Below are 8538 nucleotides of genomic sequence, written 5' to 3' on the forward strand. Positions count from 1 at the left end.
GGTTTGGCTTTGCTTTGCTACTTGCAATCAAAAGGTCTTAAGAGATTATGCTGAGTGACATCAGTCAAGCAGAGAGAGTCAATTATCATATGGTTTCACTTATTTGTGGAGCATAACAAATAGGTTGGAGGACAAGGGGTGTTAGAGAGGAGAAGGGAGTTGGGGTAAATTGGAAGGGGAGGTGAACCATAAGAGACTATGGACTCTGAAAAACAATCTGAGGGGTTTGAAGTGGCGGGGGGTGGGAGGTTTGGGGAACCAGGTGGTGGGCATTAGAGAGGGCATGGATTGCATGGAGCACTGGGTGTGGTGCAAAAACAATGAACACTGTTATGCTGAAAATAAATAAATGAATATATAAAGGTCTTAATGGAGTAACTGGTATCAAGATGGCCACTGTCAGAATGTGGAATTAGTTGAGTCAAGATTAGGTGAATCATAGTGAGGATTTATGTTTCCCTAGATGGGAGACTGGCCATTCATGTAAAAAACTAGGAACGTTTAAAAAAAAACAAAAACAAGAAAGAAAAAACTAGGAAAGTAGTTTTTTAGGATATTGTCTCTTCCCTCTTGGCATAAGACTAATTGTACTCCATGAGTGATATTCAATGGAAAATGGCTACAAATTTCAGGATAAGAAAATGTCTTGGTTACTCCATGCAGTGTTTAATAAACTACAATAAGGAAGATGATGGTTAAATCTAGGATTTTTGAGCTAGAAACAGATGGTTAAAAGTGAGATTGTCTAACCTGAATCTCTAAAGTCCACATTATAAAATATTTCACATATAGATTGCTATATTAAAATAGCCATTTAAAAAAAATCCCTCTTTCTCAGGAGATTGATGTATCAATTGGGAAATGGTCATATTTTGGCAATTTGAATGGGCAAATTTAAGAGGAGTCAGAAACTTCAGAAAACTCAATTCCAACAGATTCCTCTAATACACCTTTCTTTGTATTCCTCAAAACTGATTTATACCACCCAAAGTTAAGTATGTTCCACTACTTAAGTTAAAACACAACATGGAGGCAAGATCACAATTCTGAAACAATTAAGAGTACAAAATCAATTAGCTAAATCATTTATTTATACTTCAATTTTAAATTGAAGTGAAGAGCACTACCTCTCAAACTAAATTGTCTGGGTTCTTTTCATCCATTCACTCCTTAGCTGTGTGATCTCAGGCAAATTGTTGACTCTATTTCTTGTGGTGGAGACAGGAGAAGACCAAAAATAAATGAACAAAAAGAAAGATAATTGTAAATAACATTAAATGCCATGAGGAAAATAAAGCAGGATACTGGGATAGAGAGTAATGAGACTTGAGTTGAAAGGGTTAGATAGGATGACCAGGGAAGTCGTCTCTGAGCTAAGATAGGAATATGAAACCAGTTAAGAAAAAAGTTATGGAAGTTTTTCAAGAGGAAAAATTAAGAAATAAAAAACTGTGATGGAATTGGGAGGACTTAGTGTTTGAGATAAAGAAAAATACATGTCTGTACAGCTAGAATGTTGTGAGTGAAAGGAAACAAGGGGCTAGATGAAGTTGGATATCATGCAAAGCCTTTAAGGCCATGCTAAAAATTTGAATTTTATTCTAAAAGCAGAGGAAAATCATTGAAGGGTTTTTAAAAGCAAAATATTAGTTTATAAGAACTAATTTATATCTGAAGAAAAACATATATGAGGTAATTATGGATTCCCAACATAACCATTACCCATAATTGAATTTTGATGGACTCTGTTTTCTGGAAAGATATGTAATGCAACAAACTTAGTTTTGCCACCTTTTAGCAGTGTAGCTTTAGGCAAGTTACTTAACTTCCGGGAATATAGTGTTTTCACTGATTCTAAAGCACTGGAAATATATCACACTGACCTCACACAGTGTTTGAGGATCAAATTTGATACTTTATTTATTCATTCAACAAATACTTATGGGGCCTTTACTATGTGCCAGGTACTATTCCAGGAGCTGAGGATATAGCTGTGACTATAATGAAGTCTTAGCTTTTGTGGAGCTGACATTCAAATAGATAAAATAGATAGCAAAAACATAAATAAGTGTTTATTATAATATGAGACGTAAAGAAGAATAGAGCACAATTAAGAAAAGTTTCTTTGATAAGTTGACAGATCTTTAGGCAGAGATCTGAATGAAAAGAGACTTTGAACCATGCAAATATCTGGGGAAGGAATTACCAGACAGAACTACAATTTTAAAACCCTGAGATAGGATCTTACTTGGCATATTTTTTTTTAATTTTTTATTTTTGATAAACATATATTTTTATCCCCAGGGGTACAGGTCTGTGAATCACCAGGTTTACACTTACTTGGCATATTTAAAAGGCATCAAGGTCTGCATGGTTTGAGACTAAAGAACAAAAGGAAGAGTGGTATAGAAAAGGAGGTCAGAGAAAATGTTGGGACAAGATTATGTAGAACCCTGTAGGCCAATATAAGGGCTTTCAGGTATGCCGTGATTTGAATTACTTTTTGACAGGAACGCTGCCTAATAAGTTAGAGAATAGGTTTCATACCTTAGTAAGGAGGGGTTAGATGTCTAAATTCAATATTTTAGACTCTTTTGTCTCCAAAGCTATAACCAGAAAGAGATGACAGAACTCAACTTCTGTGAATTAACAGAAACTGAAGCCTCCCCTTGTTGACTGATGTATCTGGAAACTGGATATCTGGAGCACAACCTCCCCCATCTCCTCACAATATGGCTACAAAATTTTGTGGTTACTGCCAATGGCTGTAGCTAGTGTCAATCTGTTGCCAGAGGAGTTGGGAGGTAGCAAGTTACCTTCTGCTCTAGAACAAGCTCTGAATTTTTTCTCCAGGATGAGAGATCTCCAGCCAGTAAACTGAGACTTGATTTTAATCTGAGGAGCCTGATTGTCTTGGTAGGCAAACGTAAAATCTTTAGACATGCAGCTATCAGAAAAGGGAGAGAAACACACATCAAAAAAATTTAAGAGAACAGAAGAAATGCCCACCCAAGATAATCCTGTAAACTAAAAGTTCACAGCAGTGAGGAAAAACAGTGTTATGAAAAATAGATAACAAATGGGAGAATTTATTTATAAGGGGTTTCATAATACAGAACAATTTTCCCTAAGGAATATTTGAATGAGTATGTTTTAAAAGGAATAGAAGTGATTTTCCTAAACTGACAAAACATATATACCAAAATTCTATATCTAACAGATACCCAATAGTAAAACTTGGAAGGGTATGCCCATGAATATCAGAAAATGACAAGAATTCCTGCTAACATCATTATTAAATATTTTAGTGGATAATCTGGTACTACATGGGAAAAGAAGAGGACATAACGTTGGTAAGCATTAGAAAAACTTAATTGTTACTTATAGTTGATAATTTTTTACATTGTAAGTCTGAAAGAATCTACAAATTTTTATAACTAATAAAAGGCTTAAGCAGATTTGCTGAATATAAATCAACAATCAACAAGTACTATATATCAACAATGGCCAGTTAGCAATGAAATAGTAAAAAAAAATCCTATTTTGTAATAACATAAAAAAAAAATAAACCAGAACTATGATATACTTACACGTGAATTTGGAAAGACTGTATATCCCAAATATGTTAATTTTCCCCAAATTGTCCCATAAGTTTATTGCCGTTCTACTCAATGTCCTAACAGGGCTTTCCATGCAACTAGACTTACTACTTCTTCTTTTTTTTTTTTTTTAATATGGTATGTCTTTTTTTTTTTTATTTCTTTTCAGCGTAACAGTATTCATTGTTTTTGCACCACACCCAGTGCTCCATGCAATACATACCCTCCCTAATACCCACCGCCTTTTTCCCCCAACCTCCCACCCCCTGCCCCTTTAAGACCCTCATGTTGTTTTTCAGAGTCCATAGTCTCTCATGGTTCACCTCCCCTTCCAATTTCCCTCAACTCCCTTCTCCTCTCCATCTACTTCTAAACTGAGTCATATGAAAGGGTAAAGATCTAAAATAATAACAACTCAGGAAAGGAACAACACAGATGAAAGACTGGCTCTACCATATAATATATCAGGATTTATGATAAAGTACAGTAATTAAAATAAACTATGATATTGTTAGGGGGTGGGCAAACAGAATGAAGAGTTGGAAAATGATTCAAACTTATACAAAAGTATATGAACATATGAGAGAAGTGCTATTACAAATAAAAAGGGAAACATAGACCATTTAATAAACGGTATTATGTAAATTCATTCCCCATTTAAAAAAAAGATTCTTTTCTCAAAGTGTACCTCAAAATAAATTACAGGGGCTTTAAATATTTACATATAAAATAATTAAAACCATTGAAATAAATGTTAGGACAATTCTGTTATAATCAATGGCAGGGATCTGCAAACTTTCTGAAAGGACTTGATAATAAATATTTTAGGTTTATGTACCATGCCATCTATGTCACCTTTTTTTGCAACACTTAAAAATGAAAACAAATATATGGAGCTCATGGGCTATTCACAAATAGACTGCTTCCTGAAATTGACCACTCAGGCATACATAGCTAATCTCTAATATATGAGATAATGAAGGATAATTAAAAGAAGAAGATTACAAAATTAAAAGATAGGTCAGATACTGGTTCATGTTCCCAATATGAGATCAGGTCATGAATCAGCCCCATCCAATCATATGGATTGAAATTAAAAGAGGAGTGATTGACCCAAATCAATCATTTGTAGTATGGCTAAGAAACCCACTTCTTCAAGTCTGGAAACAAAAAAAGAAAACAAAAATCACTAAAAGCACTAAAAAAAAAAAAAGAGCAATTTAGCCACAAAAAGACATAAAGGAACTTTAAATGCATATGACCAAGTGAAAGAAGCCAATCTGTAAAGAGTACATGCTGTATGTTTCCAACCACTACATGCTGTATGCTTCCAACTACAGGACATCCTGAAAAGGGCAAAACTATAGAGACAGCAGAAAGATCAGCACTTTCCAGGGGTTGGCAAAGAGAGAGGAATGAGTAGGCAAAGCACAGAGGATTATTAGGGCAGGGGAATGAATTGTATGATGTAGTAATGGTGAATACATGTTATTACACATTTGTTAAAACCCATAGAATGTACAAGAGTGAACCCTAATGTAAATGATCCACCTTGCGTGATAATGATATATCAGTGAATGTTCATGGGCTGTAATAAATGTACCACTCTGCTGTGGTACATTTCAAATAGGAGAGGCTGTGTGCACAGGGTAGGATGTATATGGTAAATCTACACTTTCAAGGCCATTTTGATGTGAAGCTAAAACTGCTTTAAAAAATAAAGTCTATTAAAACATTAAATGAGGGGCGCCTGGGTGGCTCAGTGGGTTAAGCCGCTGCCTTCGGCTCAGGTCATGATCTCAGGGTCCTGGGATCGAGTCCCACATTGGGCTCTCTGCTCAGCAGGGAGCCTGCTTCCTCCTCTCTCTCTGTGCCTGCCTCTCTGCCTGCTTGTGATCTCTCTGTCAAATAAATAAATAAAATCTTTAAAAAAAAACATTAAATGAGCATTTAAAATGAGATAAATAATTTTAAATATATCTAAACCAAGCATCCCTTTTTTGCTGAGGAATTAATTTATGGACCTGGTGGAGGTATTTTCTTACATATGGATATTGAGAGTATATTTTACTAATCCAATGAAGAGTGAAAAATTCATCTAAATCTGTGTAAATTTTTAAAATTTAATTAATTGACTATCCTTATGTCTCTAACAGAAATGAAGTTAATTATGTATTTTTTCACTAATTCTTAATTCACAGCCCAGTTTTGCTTTAATGCTTTCTTTTCATCAATATAACTAACTTGTATAATGGTACTGGATAATTAACTAAAAATCATCTCAAAGTATAATTCTGTATAAATTTTTTAAGTTAAAAAATAAATTGAAAGAATTCAAGTTTTTTAAAAAAGGAATTCAAATTTTAAAAAAGGAAAGAAAAGAAAGACAAGCTCTTTCCAAAGAAAACCTGAAATTGGAGGGGGAGATGAACCATGAAAGACTATGGACTCTGAAAAACAATCTGAGGGTTTGGGAGGGGCAAAGGGCGGGAGGTTATGTGAGCCTGGTGGCGGGTGTTATGGAGGGCATGTATTGCATGGAACACTGGGTTTGGTACATAATAAATTCAGGAACACTGAAAAGAAACTTTAAAAATAAATAAAAATTTATAAAAATTTTGAACAAGGTAGCACCTAATTGATCATCCTTAATTACTTCTAGGTAATTTTTATTCTCCATGTTTTGCTGACTAGCTAGCTACTCCCAAATTTATTTTTCAGTCTTCTTAGTTCTCCCAAGTAGAAGTAGGTTTGCCACAGTATTCTGACCTAGATCTAAAGACCTCCAAAACCCAGGGGCATAGAGTACAAGAGTGGGGGATATAAGAAGAGTTTTAAAATAAGCATAAACAATGAATTTTGGAACACTGAAAAAATTAAATTAAATTAAATTAAAAAGTTTAAAAAAAAGAAATACTTCAGTTCATTTTACCTTTGCTTGCAAATTTCCAAATAATTATATTCTAAATGAGGTCAAGGTGTTTGGAAGTGAATAAAATTTGAAAATCTATTTTCAGAAAACTTTTAATGTAAAATCTGTTTTCACAGAAAACTATAACGATGTATGTTGTGTAAAGAAATACTATCTATATATCAAATAGATCCAACTGATGCCTACCTCAGTTCTAAGATTTAAAAATGAATTCCTCTTGGGTGCCTGGGTGGCTCAGTGGGTTGAGCTGCTGTCTTCAGCTCAGGTTATGATCTCAGGGTCCTGGGATCGAGTCCCGCATCGGGCTCTCTGCTCGGTGGGGAGCCTGCTTCCTCCTCTCTCTCTGCCTGCCTCTCTGCCTACTTGTGATCTCTCTCTGTCAAATAAATAAATAAAATCTTTAAAAAAATGAATTCCTCTCTTGTAGTGACTTTATGGAAGAGAGGGAATACAAATTGATCTTATGTTGTTTAATGTATTTTTATTTTTTTTTAATTCATGTTTAGTTTTCACTTGATGTACCTGAGTTTTCTTGACTACCACACTCGAACTTCCAGTATACAAAATGTTCTTGGTGAGTACAATATATCTGAATAGATTAGTGATTTTTTAATGTAACTTTGCTGAATACTGTAACATTAAAACAGGCCATTTGTGAGATGTGATTCAGTTAGCCCAGCCTTTGATAAAAGGACAAAGCCACAGAACTAGTATAGGTTATTAGTTGTAGCTCATGGCATTTTCTTCCATATGTACTTTCTGATCTATTAATCAAAGTCCTCGCATTTTAATATGTCAATATTAAGAAAATTTCTCTTAGAAACATCAGTTGAGTTATAGGAAAAGTAAAATATCAGTAGCATTATAGGTACAAAAAACTGCTGTCAAAAAATGTTGGAAAAAATACTTATAAATGGATGTTGTAAGCAGTAGACAATCCTTAAACAGATCTTTTTGTTTGTTTGTTTGTTTGTTTTTCAATCTACAGTATGTTGTTCTGGATGTTGAAGATTCTCACCTGCTTGAAGGCAAGGGACTGGATATGATGACCTTAAAGTTTTTTTCCTAGGTCTGATCCTATCTTCCTAATCTCATGTTGATGTTAATGTTAGTTCAGAAATGTCAAGATTGAATTTTCCTACTCATCTTTGATGCTGCCCTCTCACATCACTCTATCCTGCTCTTGATTGGGGTCATCCTAAATAACATGCCTGGATAAGTTTAGTGTGTCCCCTTTACCAGTCTTGTCATTTTGTAATTTTCTGATGACTATTTTCTAAATTTCTTTTTTCTGAATCCGGTCATGTTAAAATAGCAGGTATTTGTGGCTCTAGTTATATAATCTAGTATTATGCTAGGTTATTAAAAGATGATGAAATGACATATTGCTTATAGTCCAATGTAACCAATCTATGCAATAGTATCTATTTGAGGTAAAATGTGAAACCATTTCTGCGCTTTTCTCCAATCCCCATCTGCATATGAGCTATTTTGCACCTCCCTCTCCTTTCCTTTAATGACACCTTAAGTAGATTACACAACTCCCAGTCATGTATGGTTAGGAAAAGCTTAGTTTAGACTAATTTATAACTGATTCAAATCTTTCTCTCTCCTATTGTTAGCCAGGATTTTGTACATACACAAACGTGAAATGGAGAGGAATGTGTAATCTGATATTTTTCTCTTGTTATTTTTTTATCTTTTCACCTTGAAGTGGTCAGCCTCTAGAAGACCTACTCCCACTTTCTCCCCTAGGGGCTAGCTCTTCAGATGTGTTGAAGATTAGGATTTGATAGATAGATAGAATGGTGATAGATAGATAGATGATAGATATATAATAGGTAGATAGATAGAGGCAGAATAAAGAATAGGCAGGTGTCTCTTATTTAAGTGGCCATTGATTACTGTCTTCTATATGTCATCATTGCTTCTTCTTCAAAAACTACATAGTCATCAGGGCTAGGATTATAGTGAGACAAGCGAGACATTCTACTGGATGCATAATTT

This window comes from Mustela nigripes, chromosome X (genome assembly GCF_022355385.1).
Source record: "Mustela nigripes isolate SB6536 chromosome X, MUSNIG.SB6536, whole genome shotgun sequence".
Classification (NCBI taxonomy): domain Eukaryota; kingdom Metazoa; phylum Chordata; class Mammalia; order Carnivora; family Mustelidae; genus Mustela; species Mustela nigripes.